General features: G+C 34.7%; 12 non-coding genes across 12 annotated transcripts; all 12 read left to right on the forward strand.

The window, feature by feature from the left end:
- Positions 1-1569: 1569 nt before the first annotated feature.
- Positions 1570-1685, forward strand: LOC129927561 (U5 spliceosomal RNA). The gene has a single exon (XR_008779159.1). It is a non-coding gene; the product is annotated as a U5 spliceosomal RNA (small nuclear RNA).
- Positions 1686-2778: 1093 nt separating this feature from the next.
- On the forward strand, positions 2779-2894 carry LOC129927562 (U5 spliceosomal RNA). The gene has a single exon (XR_008779161.1). It is a non-coding gene; the product is annotated as a U5 spliceosomal RNA (small nuclear RNA).
- Positions 2895-3988: 1094 nt separating this feature from the next.
- Positions 3989-4104, forward strand: LOC129927563 (U5 spliceosomal RNA). Its single transcript, XR_008779162.1, has one exon. It is a non-coding gene; the product is annotated as a U5 spliceosomal RNA (small nuclear RNA).
- A 1093-nt stretch (positions 4105-5197) lies between these two features.
- LOC129927510 (U5 spliceosomal RNA) lies at positions 5198-5313 on the forward strand. Its single transcript, XR_008779116.1, has one exon. It is a non-coding gene; the product is annotated as a U5 spliceosomal RNA (small nuclear RNA).
- A 1098-nt stretch (positions 5314-6411) lies between these two features.
- LOC129927503 (U5 spliceosomal RNA) lies at positions 6412-6527 on the forward strand. The gene has a single exon (XR_008779109.1). It is a non-coding gene; the product is annotated as a U5 spliceosomal RNA (small nuclear RNA).
- Positions 6528-7627: 1100 nt separating this feature from the next.
- LOC129927504 (U5 spliceosomal RNA) lies at positions 7628-7743 on the forward strand. Its single transcript, XR_008779110.1, has one exon. It is a non-coding gene; the product is annotated as a U5 spliceosomal RNA (small nuclear RNA).
- A 1096-nt stretch (positions 7744-8839) lies between these two features.
- LOC129927511 (U5 spliceosomal RNA) lies at positions 8840-8955 on the forward strand. The gene has a single exon (XR_008779117.1). It is a non-coding gene; the product is annotated as a U5 spliceosomal RNA (small nuclear RNA).
- Positions 8956-10048: 1093 nt separating this feature from the next.
- On the forward strand, positions 10049-10164 carry LOC129927505 (U5 spliceosomal RNA). Its single transcript, XR_008779111.1, has one exon. It is a non-coding gene; the product is annotated as a U5 spliceosomal RNA (small nuclear RNA).
- Positions 10165-11257: 1093 nt separating this feature from the next.
- On the forward strand, positions 11258-11373 carry LOC129927506 (U5 spliceosomal RNA). Its single transcript, XR_008779112.1, has one exon. It is a non-coding gene; the product is annotated as a U5 spliceosomal RNA (small nuclear RNA).
- A 1094-nt stretch (positions 11374-12467) lies between these two features.
- On the forward strand, positions 12468-12583 carry LOC129927507 (U5 spliceosomal RNA). The gene has a single exon (XR_008779113.1). It is a non-coding gene; the product is annotated as a U5 spliceosomal RNA (small nuclear RNA).
- Positions 12584-13680: 1097 nt separating this feature from the next.
- LOC129927512 (U5 spliceosomal RNA) lies at positions 13681-13796 on the forward strand. The gene has a single exon (XR_008779119.1). It is a non-coding gene; the product is annotated as a U5 spliceosomal RNA (small nuclear RNA).
- Positions 13797-14893: 1097 nt separating this feature from the next.
- LOC129927509 (U5 spliceosomal RNA) lies at positions 14894-15009 on the forward strand. The gene has a single exon (XR_008779115.1). It is a non-coding gene; the product is annotated as a U5 spliceosomal RNA (small nuclear RNA).
- Positions 15010-16383: the final 1374 nt, after the last annotated feature.

Here is a 16383-nt window from a genome sequence, read left to right on the forward strand (position 1 = left end):
TGTTTATATTATATAGATATTCGACTAATTTTGTTCACATACTATGATTTCTCCATAAAGTAGGAGCATCCCCCCCCACTCAAAGGGTTTAGATGGGAAGGGCAGTGGACGTATTCGCTCTTTCCCTTCCAATCGGTCAACAGATGAACGAAATTATATAAAGACTGGTTAAAATACCAATAACAAGTTTTAATCATATATATATTTAATTGATTCTGTTAGCAAGCTGTGATTTCTACAAATAAATAGGACCGCCCCCCCCCCCACCATAAATATATTTAATTGATTCTGTTAGCAAGCTGTGATTTCTACAAATAAATAGGACCGCCCCCCCCACTCGAAAGTTTATGGTGGGGGGGGGGGCGGATTGATGCCATCGCCCCCCTCCCGACCCTACCAAATCGGCCAAAATACTAGAAGGGGGGGGGCGAAATAATCTAAAAATAGGTTGAAATATAAATAATTAGTATATATTATTAACATAAGTAATAAATTCACATACAAATTGTGTGAATTCTATACTATAATTCGTCCGCCCCTGGGGGGGGGGGTCGGCCGAGTGGGGGGGGGGGGGGCGATCGCCCCTACCGCCCCCCCCCCCCCTGGATCCGCCAGTGGTGTAGTCGCTCAATGAACTCTTGATGTTGTGTTTGTTGTATTTATGTGTATTTTTCTGTTGTGTTGTCTTATATGAGAAAAGAGTTCTAGTAATCACAACAGATTTCCGTAAGAATCAATAAAGCAGTCTTAGTCTTAAACGTTTAATTATGTACACAATTTAAAGCTTTTTTTTTTTACTATTGTAAACGGTATTTAATAGGTCAAAGAGGCGATGGAGGCTTTGTCTGCAGGCAGAAGTGGAAGTGTTATAATCTTACATCTTTGAGTTCTTAGTTTTCGGGCTAGTTTAAATTGTCGACTATTTTTTTGCTGCTAAAAAATTCCTGACACGATCCAAACACTTCCAGGAGCCGTTTCACAAGGACATCCGCGCGGTTAGTGTGGTCCATTGTAGAACATTTCCCAACACTGGTAATAGAGATGTGATACAAAGACATCTGCCCATACAGCATTGACCGGCGAAAGGGAGCTTATTGGCATTGAGTTTCAAGAGTCTATGATTAGTCCCTCTAAATTTACAAACCTGGCATATTGAATATGAATTATATAATTAGTTCCAGATATGTTTTTCAGTATTTATGTTTCTTTCCTTCGGTGATAAATTATAACGACTAATAATAGATCTATAGCCTAAGAATATATTAGATAATAATAAAAGGGAGAGCATCAATAAAATTTAATGGTCCTTGGTAAATGCTAGGGGGCAACTCTTGCTTTACTACCGTTAGAGAAAAGTCTTTATTCAAAGCAATATACTACAAAAATGTATCTCTGTTTTAAAAGTTCTAAATACAATTTAATATTCTAAAAACAAGACTTTAGTACGTAATGCATGTTACTGGACATTTTCTTTTCTTTTTATGATCTTATGTCAACAAATACATATAAAGATAACCATATTTTGTATAGAAAATTTTTACATGGGGTCGATTGCACACACAATTTTTTTTACTCTGGCTTCCTTGCACATCGAGTAAATCTTTCGCCTTTTACTAAAGATTTCCGTGCAAAGGAGCAATTTAATGAGTCTAAAATCAAATTTTTCAAGCCCTACTTTGTAGGGTAAATAAACTAAATGGAATGGTTAAAAACTTGAATCTCATCTATTTCTGCGACCGTCAACCCTTATTTTTCATTCATTTTTCAATTAATCCTTACTATCAGCATGCACTCTTTATGGTGGAAGGAAAAGTTTGTATTTCGAAAACGACTCAAACGATTTTCCTAGAAATTAGAAAGATAATGTAAATCAGCGGTTCTCAACCTTTTATGCTCGGCGACCCCTTTTTATAATCCCCCACTCATCTGCGACCCCCCCCCCACCGCTCACACATACAGCAATAGAAGAATAGACAATAACAATTCATTTTTTAGATGTTCTTTGGCGACCCCCTGCCAAATCGTCAATCGACCCCCAAAAGGGGTCGCGACCCACAGGTTGAGAACCCCTGATGTAAATCTTTGGGACAAAAATAACTACCTAATTGAAAACTGTTTCGACCGTTGAAATCTTTCAAAATATTTTCTTTCAGAGGAGCTATTTATTGAGCTTAAACCTCAATTTCGATAGCCTTGAAGAATCATAAAATTTGTTACGAAAGCAATATCAATGTAGCTTCCTATTTCCATATTCATACCATAGACCAGTGATGCCCAACCTCATTTGACCCGCGGGCCATTTTAATCTCCAGCACTCGTGTCGCTGGCCACATCAACGAAAATGTATATGGACGATAGGAAATTGACCTGAATTTAAAGTTATTTGATTAGAAACCCTTGGATCTATATAAAGTACTTACATTAATGAATTGTATATTTGAAGCTTTTTTTTTTTCACGCGTCAGATAATGGCCTAATTTCTGTACCGTACTTAAAATGGCATTTTTTTTTGTAAAAATAGAAATCTTTCTTTGTAGTACTTGTCGATGTATTATTATTTTTCTTTATTATGACAAAGCAATATACTACAAAAATGTATCTCTGTTTTAAAAGTTCTAAATACAATTCAATGTTTTAAAAACAGGACTTTAGTACGTAATGCATGTTACTGGACATTTTCTTTTCTTTTTATGATCTTATGTCAACAAATACATATAAAGATAACCATATTTTGTATAGAAAATTTTTACATGGGGTCGATTGCACACACAATTTTCTTTACTCTGGCTTCCTTGCACATCGAGTAAATCTTTCGCCTTTTACTAAAGATTTCCGTGCAAAGGAGCAATTTAATGAGTCTAAAATCAAATTTTTCAAGCCCTACTTTGTAGGGTAAATAAACTAAATGGAATGGTTAAAAACTTGAATCTCATCTATTACTGCGACCGTCAACCCTTATTTTTCATTCATTTTTCAATTAATCCTTACTATCAGCATGCACTCTTTATGGTGGAAGGAAAAGTTTGTATTTCGAAAACGACTCAAACGATTTTCCTAGAAATTAGAAAGATAATGTAAATCACCGGTTCTCAACCTTTTATGCTCGGCGACCCCTTTTTACAATCCCCCACTCATCTGCGACCCCCCCCCCCGCTCACACATACAGCAATAGAAGAATAGACAATAACAATTCATTTTTTAGATGCTCTTTGGCGACCCCCTGCCATATCGTCAATCGACCCCCAAAGGGGTCGCGACCCACAGGTTGAGAACCCCTGATATAAATCTTTGGGACAAAAATAACTACCTAATTGAAAACTGTTTCGACCGTTGAAATCTTTCAAAATATTTTCTTTCAGAGGAGCTATTTATTGAGCTTAAACCTCAATTTCGATAGCCTTGAAGAATCATAAAATTTGTTACGAAAGCAATATCAATGTAGCTTCCAATTTCCATATTCATACGATAGACCAGTGATGCCCAACCTCATTTGACCCGCGGGCCATTTTAATCTCCAGCACTCGTGTCGCTGGCCACATCAACGAAAATGTATATGGACGATAGGAAATTGATCTGAATTTAAAGTTATTTGATTAGAAACCCTTGGATCTATATTAAGTACTTACATTAATGAATTGTATATTTGAAGCTTTTTTTTTTTTTTCACGCGTCAGATAATGGCCTAATTTCTGTACCGTACTTAAAATGGCATTTTTTTTTTGTAAAAATAGAAATCTTTCTTTGTAGTACCTGTCGATGTGTTATTATTTTTCTTTATTATGACAAAGCAATATACTACAAAAATGTATCTCTGTTTTAAAAGTTCTAAATACAATTCAATGTTTTAAAAACAGGACTTTAGTACGTAATGCATGTTACTGGACATTTTCTTTTCTTTTTATGATCTTATGTCAACAAATACATATAAAGATAACCATATTTTGTATAGAAAATGTTTACATGGGGTCGATTGCACACACAATTTTCTTTACTCTGGCTTCCTTGCACATCGAGTAAATCTTTCGCCTTTTACTAAAGATTTCCGTGCAAAGGAGCAATTTAATGAGTCTAAAATCAAATTTTTCAAGCCCTACTTTGTAGGGTAAATAAACTAAATGGAATGGTTAAAAACTTGAATCTCATCTATTACTGCGACCGTCAACCCTTATTTTTCATTCATTTATCAATTAATCCTTACTATCAGCATGCACTCTTTATGGTGGAAGGAAAAATTTGTATTTCGAAAACGACTCAAACGATTTTCCTAGAAATTAGAAAGATAATGTAAATCAGCGGTTCTCAACCTTTTATGCTCGGCGACCCCTTTTTACAATCCCCCACTCATCTGCGACCCCCCCCCCGCTCACACATACAGCAATAGAAGATTAGACAATAACAATTCATTTTTTAGATGCTCTTTGGCGACCCCCTGCCAAATCGTCAATCGACCCCCAAAGGGGTCGCGACCCACAGGTTTATAACCCCTGATGTAAATCTTTGGGACAAAAATAACTACCTAATTGAAAACTGTTTCGACCGTTGAAATCTTTCAAAATATTTTCTTTCAGAGGAGCTATTTATTGAGCTTAAACCTCAATTTCGATAGCCTTGAAGAATCATAAAATTTGTTACGAAAGCAATATCAATGTAGCTTCCTATTTCCATATTCATACCATAGACCAGTGATGCCCAACCTCATTTGACCCGCGGGCCATTTTAATCTCCAGCACTCGTGTCGCTGGCCACATCAACGAAAATGTATATGGACGATAGGAAATTGACCTGAATTTAAAGTTATTTGATTAGAAACCCTTGGATCTATATAAAGTACTTACATTAATGAATTGTATATTTGAAGCTTTTTTTTTTTTTTTCACGCGTCAGATAATGGCCTAATTTCTGTACCGTACTTAAAATGGCATTTTTTTTTGTAAAAATAGAAATCTTTCTTTGTAGTACTTGTCGATGTATTATTATTATTCTTTATTATGACAAAGCAAAATACTACAAAAATGTATCTCTGTTTTAAAAGTTCTAAATACAATTCAATGTTTTAAAAACAGGACTTTAGTACGTAATGCATGTTACTGGACATTTTCTTTTCTTTTTATGATCTTATGTCAACAAATACATATAAAGATAACCATATTTTGTATAGAAAATTTTTACATGGGGTCGATTGCACACACAATTTTCTTTACTCTGGCTTCCTTGCACATCGAGTAAATCTTTCGCCTTTTACTAAAGATTTCCGTGCAAAGGAGCAATTTAATGAGTCTGAAATCAAATTTTTCAAGCCCTACTTTGTAGGGTAAATAAACTAAATGGAATGGTTAAAAACTTGAATCTCATCTATTTCTGCGACCGTCAACCCTTATTTTTCATTCATTTTTCAATTAATCCTTACTATCAGCATGCACTCTTTATGGTGGAAGGAAAAGTTTGTATTTCGAAAACGACTCAAACGATTTTCCTAGAAATTAGAAAGATAATGTAAATCAGCGGTTCTCAACCTTTTATGCTCGGCGACCCCTTTTTATAATCCCCCACTCATCTGCGACCCCCCCCCCCCCCACCGCTCACACATACAGCAATAGAAGAATAGACAATAACAATTCATTTTTTAGATGCTCTTTGGCGACCCCCTGCCAAATCGTCAATCGACCCCCAAAAGGGGTCGCGACCCACAGGTTGAGAACCCCTGATGTAAATCTTTGGGACAAAAATAACTACCTAATTGAAAACTGTTTCGACCGTTGAAATCTTTCAAAATATTTTCTTTCAGAGGAGCTATTTATTGAGCTTAAACCTCAATTTCGATAGCCTTGAAGAATCATAAAATTTGTTACGAAAGCAATATCAATGTAGCTTCCAATTTCCATATTCATACCATAGACCAGTGATGCCCAACCTCATTTGACCCGCGGGCCATTTTAATCTCCAGCACTCGTGTCGCTGGCCAAATCAACGAAAATGTATATGGACGATAGGAAATTGACCTGAATTTAAAGTTATTTGATTAGAAACCCTTGGATCTATATAAAGTACTTACATTAATGAATTGTATATTTGAAGCTTTTTTTTTTTCACGCGTCAGATAATGGCCTAATTTCTGTACCGTACTTAAAATGGCATTTTTTTTTTGTAAAAATAGAAATCTTTCTTTGTAGTACTTGTCGATGTATTATTATTTTTCTTTATTATGACAAAGCAATATACTACAAAAATGTATCTCTGTTTTAAAAGTTCTAAATACAATTCAATGTTTTAAAAACAGGACTTTAGTACGTAATGCATGTTACTGGACATTTTCTTTTCTTTTTATGATCTTATGTCAACAAATACATATAAAGATAACCATATTTTGTATAGAAAATTTTTACATGGGGTCGATTGCACACACAATTTTTTTTACTCTGGCTTCCTTGCACATCGAGTAAATCTTTCGCCTTTTACTAAAGATTTCCGTGCAAAGGAGCAATTTAATGAGTCTAAAATCAAATTTTTCAAGCCCTACTTTGTAGGGTAAATAAACTAAATGGAATGGTTAAAAACTTGAATCTCATCTATTTCTGCGACCGTCAACCCTTATTTTTCATTCATTTTTCAATTAATCCTTACTATCAGCATGCACTCTTTATGGTGGAAGGAAAAGTTTGTATTTCGAAAACGACTCAAACGATTTTCCTAGAAATTAGAAAGATAATGTAAATCAGCGGTTCTCAACCTTTTATGCTCGGCGACCCCTTTTTATAATCCCCCACTCATCTGCGACCCCCCCCCCCACCGCTCACACATACAGCAATAGAAGAATAGACAATAACAATTCATTTTTTAGATGTTCTTTGGCGACCCCCTGCCAAATCGTCAATCGACCCCCAAAAGGGGTCGCGACCCACAGGTTGAGAACCCCTGATGTAAATCTTTGGGACAAAAATAACTACCTAATTGAAAACTGTTTCGACCGTTGAAATCTTTCAAAATATTTTCTTTCAGAGGAGCTATTTATTGAGCTTAAACCTCAATTTCGATAGCCTTGAAGAATCATAAAATTTGTTACGAAAGCAATATCAATGTAGCTTCCAATTTCCATATTCATACCATAGACCAGTGATGCCCAACCTCATTTGACCCGCGGGCCATTTTAATCTCCAGCACTCGTGTCGCTGGCCACATCAACGAAAATGTATATGGACGATAGGAAATTGATCTGAATTTAAAGTTATTTGATTAGAAACCCTTGGATCTATATTAAGTACTTACATTAATGAATTGTATATTTGAAGCTTTTTTTTTTTTTTTTCACGCGTCAGATAATGGCCTAATTTCTGTACCGTACTTAAAATGGCATTTTTTTTTTGTAAAAATAGAAATCTTTCTTTGTAGTACCTGTCGATGTGTTATTATTTTTCTTTATTATGACAAAGCAATATACTACAAAAATGTATCTCTGTTTTAAAAGTTCTAAATACAATTCAATGTTTTAAAAACAGGACTTTAGTACGTAATGCATGTTACTGGACATTTTCTTTTCTTTTTATGATCTTATGTCAACAAATACATATAAAGATAACCATATTTTGTATAGAAAATGTTTACATGGGGTCGATTGCACACACAATTTTCTTTACTCTGGCTTCCTTGCACATCGAGTAAATCTTTCGCCTTTTACTAAAGATTTCCGTGCAAAGGAGCAATTTAATGAGTCTAAAATCAAATTTTTCAAGCCCTACTTTGTAGGGTAAATAAACTAAATGGAATGGTTAAAAACTTGAATCTCATCTATTACTGCGACCGTCAACCCTTATTTTTCATTCATTTTTCAATTAATCCTTACTATCAGCATGCACTCTTTATGGTGGAAGGAAAAATTTGTATTTCGAAAACGACTCAAACGATTTTCCTAGAAATTAGAAAGATAATGTAAATCAGCGGTTCTCAACCTTTTATGCTCGGCGACCCCTTTTTACAATCCCCCACTCATCTGCGACCCCCCCCCCCCCGCTCACACATACAGCAATAGAAGATTAGACAATAACAATTCATTTTTTAGATGCTCTTTGGCGACCCCCTGCCAAATCGTCAATCGACCCCCAAAGGGGTCGCGACCCACAGGTTTATAACCCCTGATGTAAATCTTTGGGACAAAAATAACTACCTAATTGAAAACTGTTTCGACCGTTGAAATCTTTCAAAATATTTTCTTTCAGAGGAGCTATTTATTGAGCTTAAACCTCAATTTCGATAGCCTTGAAGAATCATAAAATTTGTTACGAAAGCAATATCAATGTAGCTTCCTATTTCCATATTCATACCATAGACCAGTGATGCCCAACCTCATTTGACCCGCGGGCCATTTTAATCTCCAGCACTCGTGTCGCTGGCCACATCAACGAAAATGTATATGGACGATAGGAAATTGACCTGAATTTAAAGTTATTTGATTAGAAACCCTTGGATCTATATAAAGTACTTACATTAATGAATTGTATATTTGAAGCTTTTTTTTTTTTTTTCACGCGTCAGATAATGGCCTAATTTCTGTACCGTACTTAAAATGGCATTTTTTTTTGTAAAAATAGAAATCTTTCTTTGTAGTACTTGTCGATGTATTATTATTATTCTTTATTATGACAAAGCAAAATACTACAAAAATGTATCTCTGTTTTAAAAGTTCTAAATACAATTCAATGTTTTAAAAACAGGACTTTAGTACGTAATGCATGTTACTGGACATTTTCTTTTCTTTTTATGATCTTATGTCAACAAATACATATAAAGATAACCATATTTTGTATAGAAAATTTTTACATGGGGTCGATTGCACACACAATTTTCTTTACTCTGGCTTCCTTGCACATCGAGTAAATCTTTCGCCTTTTACTAAAGATTTCCGTGCAAAGGAGCAATTTAATGAGTCTGAAATCAAATTTTTCAAGCCCTACTTTGTAGGGTAAATAAACTAAATGGAATGGTTAAAAACTTGAATCTCATCTATTTCTGCGACCGTCAACCCTTATTTTTCATTCATTTTTCAATTAATCCTTACTATCAGCATGCACTCTTTATGGTGGAAGGAAAAGTTTGTATTTCGAAAACGACTCAAACGATTTTCCTAGAAATTAGAAAGATAATGTAAATCAGCGGTTCTCAACCTTTTATGCTCGGCGACCCCTTTTTATAATCCCCCACTCATCTGCGACCCCCCCCCCCACCGCTCACACATACAGCAATAGAAGAATAGACAATAACAATTCATTTTTTAGATGCTCTTTGGCGACCCCCTGCCAAATCGTCAATCGACCCCCAAAAGGGGTCGCGACCCACAGGTTGAGAACCCCTGATGTAAATCTTTGGGACAAAAATAACTACCTAATTGAAAACTGTTTCGACCGTTGAAATCTTTCAAAATATTTTCTTTCAGAGGAGCTATTTATTGAGCTTAAACCTCAATTTCGATAGCCTTGAAGAATCATAAAATTTGTTACGAAAGCAATATCAATGTAGCTTCCAATTTCCATATTCATACCATAGACCAGTGATGCCCAACCTCATTTGACCCGCGGGCCATTTTAATCTCCAGCACTCGTGTCGCTGGCCAAATCAACGAAAATGTATATGGACGATAGGAAATTGACCTGAATTTAAAGTTATTTGATTAGAAACCCTTGGATCTATATAAAGTACTTACATTAATGAATTGTATATTTGAAGCTTTTTTTTTTCACGCGTCAGATAATGGCCTAATTTCTGTACCGTACTTAAAATGGCATTTTTTTTTGTAAAAATAGAAATCTTTCTTTGTAGTACTTGTCGATGTATTATTATTTTTCTTTATTATGACAAAGCAATATACTACAAAAATGTATCTCTGTTTTAAAAGTTCTAAATACAATTCAATGTTTTAAAAACAGGACTTTAGTACGTAATGCATGTTACTGGACATTTTCTTTTCTTTTTATGATCTTATGTCAACAAATACATATAAAGATAACCATATTTTGTATAGAAAATTTTTACATGGGGTCGATTGCACACACAATTTTTTTTACTCTGGCTTCCTTGCACATCGAGTAAATCTTTCGCCTTTTACTAAAGATTTCCGTGCAAAGGAGCAATTTAATGAGTCTAAAATCAAATTTTTCAAGCCCTACTTTGTAGGGTAAATAAACTAAATGGAATGGTTAAAAACTTGAATCTCATCTATTTCTGCGACCGTCAACCCTTATTTTTCATTCATTTTTCAATTAATCCTTACTATCAGCATGCACTCTTTATGGTGGAAGGAAAAGTTTGTATTTCGAAAACGACTCAAACGATTTTCCTAGAAATTAGAAAGATAATGTAAATCAGCGGTTCTCAACCTTTTATGCTCGGCGACCCCTTTTTATAATCCCCCACTCATCTGCGACCCCCCCCCCACCGCTCACACATACAGCAATAGAAGAATAGACAATAACAATTCATTTTTTAGATGTTCTTTGGCGACCCCCTGCCAAATCGTCAATCGACCCCCAAAAGGGGTCGCGACCCACAGGTTGAGAACCCCTGATGTAAATCTTTGGGACAAAAATAACTACCTAATTGAAAACTGTTTCGACCGTTGAAATCTTTCAAAATATTTTCTTTCAGAGGAGCTATTTATTGAGCTTAAACCTCAATTTCGATAGCCTTGAAGAATCATAAAATTTGTTACGAAAGCAATATCAATGTAGCTTCCAATTTCCATATTCATACCATAGACCAGTGATGCCCAACCTCATTTGACCCGCGGGCCATTTTAATCTCCAGCACTCGTGTCGCTGGCCAAATCAACGAAAATGTATATGGACGATAGGAAATTGACCTGAATTTAAAGTTATTTGATTAGAAACCCTTGGATCTATATAAAGTACTTACATTAATGAATTGTATATTTGAAGCTTTTTTTTTTTCACGCGTCAGATAATGGCCTAATTTCTGTACCGTACTTAAAATGGCATTTTTTTTTGTAAAAATAGAAATCTTTCTTTGTAGTACTTGTCGATGTATTATTATTTTTCTTTATTATGACAAAGCAATATACTACAAAAATGTATCTCTGTTTTAAAAGTTCTAAATACAATTCAATGTTTTAAAAACAGGACTTTAGTACGTAATGCATGTTACTGGACATTTTCTTTTCTTTTTATGATCTTATGTCAACAAATACATATAAAGATAACCATATTTTGTATAGAAAATTTTTACATGGGGTCGATTGCACACACAATTTTCTTTACTCTGGCTTCCTTGCACATCGAGTAAATCTTTCGCCTTTTACTAAAGATTTCCGTGCAAAGGAGCAATTTAATGAGTCTAAAATCAAATTTTTCAAGCCCTACTTTGTAGGGTAAATAAACTAAATGGAATGGTTAAAAACTTGAATCTCATCTATTACTGCGACCGTCAACCCTTATTTTTCATTCATTTTTCAATTAATCCTTACTATCAGCATGCACTCTTTATGGTGGAAGGAAAAGTTTGTATTTCGAAAACGACTCAAACGATTTTCCTAGAAATTAGAAAGATAATGTAAATCACCGGTTCTCAACCTTTTATGCTCGGCGACCCCTTTTTACAATCCCCCACTCATCTGCGACCCCCCCCCCCCGCTCACACATACAGCAATAGAAGAATAGACAATAACAATTCATTTTTTAGATGCTCTTTGGCGACCCCCTGCCAAATCGTCAATCGACCCCCAAAGGGGTCGCGACCCACAGGTTGAGAACCCCTGATATAAATCTTTGGGACAAAAATAACTACCTAATTGAAAACTGTTTCGACCGTTGAAATCTTTCAAAATATTTTCTTTCAGAGGAGCTATTTATTGAGCTTAAACCTCAATTTCGATAGCCTTGAAGAATCATAAAATTTGTTACGAAAGCAATATCAATGTAGCTTCCAATTTCCATATTCATACCATAGACCAGTGATGCCCAACCTCATTTGACCCGCGGGCCATTTTAATCTCCAGCACTCGTGTCGCTGGCCACATCAACGAAAATGTATATGGACGATAGGAAATTGATCTGAATTTAAAGTTATTTGATTAGAAACCCTTGGATCTATATTAAGTACTTACATTAATGAATTGTATATTTGAAGCTTTTTTTTTTTTTCACGCGTCAGATAATGGCCTAATTTCTGTACCGTACTTAAAATGGCATTTTTTTTTTGTAAAAATAGAAATCTTTCTTTGTAGTACCTGTCGATGTGTTATTATTTTTCTTTATTATGACAAAGCAATATACTACAAAAATGTATCTCTGTTTTAAAAGTTCTAAATACAATTCAATGTTTTAAAAACAGGACTTTAGTACGTAATGCATGTTACTGGACATTTTCTTTTCTTTTTATGATCTTATGTCAACAAATACATATAAAGATAACCATATTTTGTATAGAAAATGTTTACATGGGGTCGATTGCACACACAATTTTCTTTACTCTGGCTTCCTTGCACATCGAGTAAATCTTTCGCCTTTTACTAAAGATTTCCGTGCAAAGGAGCAATTTAATGAGTCTAAAATCAAATTTTTCAAGCCCTACTTTGTAGGGTAAATAAACTAAATGGAATGGTTAAAAACTTGAATCTCATCTATTACTGCGACCGTCAACCCTTATTTTTCATTCATTTTTCAATTAATCCTTACTATCAGCATGCACTCTTTATGGTGGAAGGAAAAATTTGTATTTCGAAAACGACTCAAACGATTTTCCTAGAAATTAGAAAGATAATGTAAATCAGCGGTTCTCAACCTTTTATGCTCGGCGACCCCTTTTTACAATCCCCCACTCATCTGCGACCCCCCCCCCCCCCGCTCACACATACAGCAATAGAAGAATAGACAATAACAATTCATTTTTTAGATGCTCTTTGGCGACCCCCTGCCAAATCGTCAATCGACCCCCAAAGGGGTCCCGAACCACACGTTGAGAACCCCTGATATAAATCTTTGGGACAAAAATAACTACCTAATTGAAAACTGTTTCGACCGTTGAAATCTTTCAAAATATTTTCTTTCAGAGGAGCTATTTATTGAGCTTAAACCTCAATTTCGATAGCCTTGAAGAATCATAAAATTTGTTACGAAAGCAATATCAATGTAGCTTCCAATTTCCATATTCATACCATAGACCAGTGATGCCCAACCTCATTTGACCCGCGGGCCATTTTAATCTCCAGCACTCGTGTCGCTGGCCACATCAACGAAAATGTATATGGACGATAGGAAATTGATCTGAATTTAAAGTTATTTGATTAGAAACCCTTGGATCTATATTAAGTACTTACATTAATGAATTGTATATTTCAAGCTTTTTTTTTTTTTTCACGCGTCAGATAATGGCCTAATTTCTGTACCGTACTTAAAATGGCATTTTTTTTTGTAAAAATAGAAATCTTTCTTTGTAGTACCTGTCGTTGTATTATTATTTTTCTTTATTATGACAAAGCAAAAATACTACAAAAATGTATCTCTGTTTTAAAAGTTCTAAATACAATTCAATGTTTTAAAAACAGAACTTTAGTACGTAATGCATGTTACTGGACATTTTCTTTTCTTTTTATGATCTTATGTCAACAAATACATATAAAGATAACCATATTTTGTATAGAAAATTTTTACATGGGGTCGATTGCACACACAATTTTTTTTACTCTGGCTTCCTTGCACATCAAGTAAATCTTTCGCCTTTTACTAAAGATTTCCGTGCAAAGGAGCAATTTAATGAGTCTAAAATCAAATTTTTCAAGCCCTACTTTGTAGGGTAAATAAACTAAATGGAATGGTTAAAAACCTGAATCTCATCTATTTCGGCGACCGTCAACCCTTATTTTTCATTCATTTTTCAATTAATACTTATTATCAGCATGCACTCTTTATGGTGGAAGGAAAAGTTTGTATTTCGAAAACGACTCAAACGATTTTCCTAGAAATTAGAAAGATAATGTAAATCAGCGGTTCTCAACCTTTTATGCTCGGCGACCCCTTTTTACAATCCCCCACTTATCTGCGACCCCCCCCCCCCCGCTCACACATACAGCAATAGAAGAATAGACAATAACAATTCATTTTTTAGATGCTCTTTGGCGACCCCCTGCCAAATCGTCAATCGACCCCCAAAGGGGTCGCGACCCACAGGTTGAGAACCCCTGATGTAAATCTTTGGGACAAAAAATAACTACCTAATTGAAAACTGTTTCGACCATTGAAATCTTTCAAAATATTTTCTTTCAGAGGAGCTATTTTTTGAGCTTAAACCTCAATTTCGCTAGCCTTGAAGAATCATAAAATTTGTTACGAAAGCAATATCAATGTAGCTTCCAATTTCCATATTCATAACATAGACCAGTCATGCCCAACCTCATTTGACCCGCGGGCCATTTTAATCTCCAGCACTCGTGTCGCTGGCCACATCAACGAAAATGTATATGGACGATAGGAAATTGACCTGAATTTAAAGTTATTTGATTAGAAACCCTTGGATCTATATTAAGTACTTACATTAATGAATTGTATATTTGAAGCTTTTTTTTTTTTTTTCACGCGTCAGATAATGGCCTAATTTCTGTACCGTACTTAAAATGGCATTTTTTTTTGTAAAAATAGAAATCTTTCTTTGTAGTACCTGTCGATGTATTGTTATTTTTCTTAATTATGACAAAGCAAAATTCTACAAAAATGTATCTCTGTTTTAAAAGTTCTAAATACAATTCAATGTTTTAAAAACAGGACTTTAGTACGTAATGCATGTTACTGGACATTTTCTTTTCTTTTTATGATCTTATGTCAACAAATACATATAAAGATAACCATATTTTGTATAGAAAATTTTTACATGGGGTCGATTGCACACACAATTTTCTTTACTCTGGCTTCCTTGCACATCGAGTAAATCTTTCGCCTTTTACTAAAGATTTCCGTGCAAAGGAGCAATTTAATGAGTCTAAAATCAAATTTTTCAAGCCCTACTTTGTAGGGTAAATAAACTAAATGGAATGGTTAAAAACTTGAATCTCATCTATTTCTGCGACCGTAAACCCTTATTTTTCATTCATTTTTCAATTAATCCTTACTATCAGCATGCACTCTTTATGGTGGAAGGAAAAGTTTGTATTTCGAAAACGACTCAAACGATTTTCCTAGAAATTAGAAAGATAATGTAAATCAGCGGTTCTCAACCTTTTATGCTCGGCGACCCCTTTTTACAATCCCCCACTCATCTGCGACCCCCCCCCCCCCGCTCACACATACAGCAATAGAAGAATAGACAATAACAATTCATTTTTTAGATGCTCTTTGGCGACCCCCTGCCAAATCGTCAATCGACCCCCAAAGGGGTCGCGACCCACAGGTTGAGAACCCCTGATGTAAATCTTTGGGACAAAAATAACTACCTAATTGAAAACTGTTTCGACCATTGAAATCTTTCAAAATATTTTATTTCAGAGGAGCTATTTATTGAGCTTAAACCTCAATTTCGCTAGCCTTGAAGAATCATAAAATTTGTTACGAAAGCAATATCAATGTAGCTTCCAATTTCCATATTCATACCATAGACCAGTGATGCCCAACCTCATTTGACCCGCGGGCCATTTTAATCTCCAGCACTCGTGTCGCTGGCCACATCAACGAAAATGTATATGGACGATAGGAAATTGATCTGAATTTAAAGTTATTTGATTAGAAACCCTTGGATCTATATTAAGTACTTACATTAATGAATTGTATATTTGAAGCTTTTTTTTTTTCACGCGTCAGATAATGGCCTAATTTCTGTACCGTACTTAAAATGGCATTTTTTTTGTAAAAATAGAAATCTTTCTTTGTAGTACTTGTTCATTTATTATTATTCTTCTTTATTATGACAAAGTAATATACTACAAAAATGTATCTCTGTTTTAAAAGTTCTAAATACAATTCAATGTTTTAAAAACAGGACACTAGTACGTAATGCATGTTACTGGACATTTTCTTTTCTTTTTATGATCTTATGTCAACAAATACATATAAAGATAACCATATTTTGTATAGAAAATTTTTACATGGGGTCGATTGCACACACAATATCTATTACTGCAACGTAAGATACAGTCTACGCATTTCGTGTGTCAATCTAGTCATGCATGTTAATCAATGACTTAAACTCCTCTAAATCGTTGGTTTTCCTGGCTGATTCAGGCAACCCATTCCCTTCTTTAATGACACTAGGAAAGAAGGAGCACATGCATTTGCATTGTATTAAATGGTGATAAGAAATATTTGCTTATATCGAGAACGTTCTCTTTATTTATTTATTTTTTACTATTAATAATGACATACTGGATTGATAAGATATTATTGTTAATATTATTAT

The sequence above is a fragment of the Biomphalaria glabrata genome, chromosome 7, assembly GCF_947242115.1.
Source record: "Biomphalaria glabrata chromosome 7, xgBioGlab47.1, whole genome shotgun sequence".
NCBI lineage: Eukaryota > Metazoa > Mollusca > Gastropoda > Planorbidae > Biomphalaria > Biomphalaria glabrata.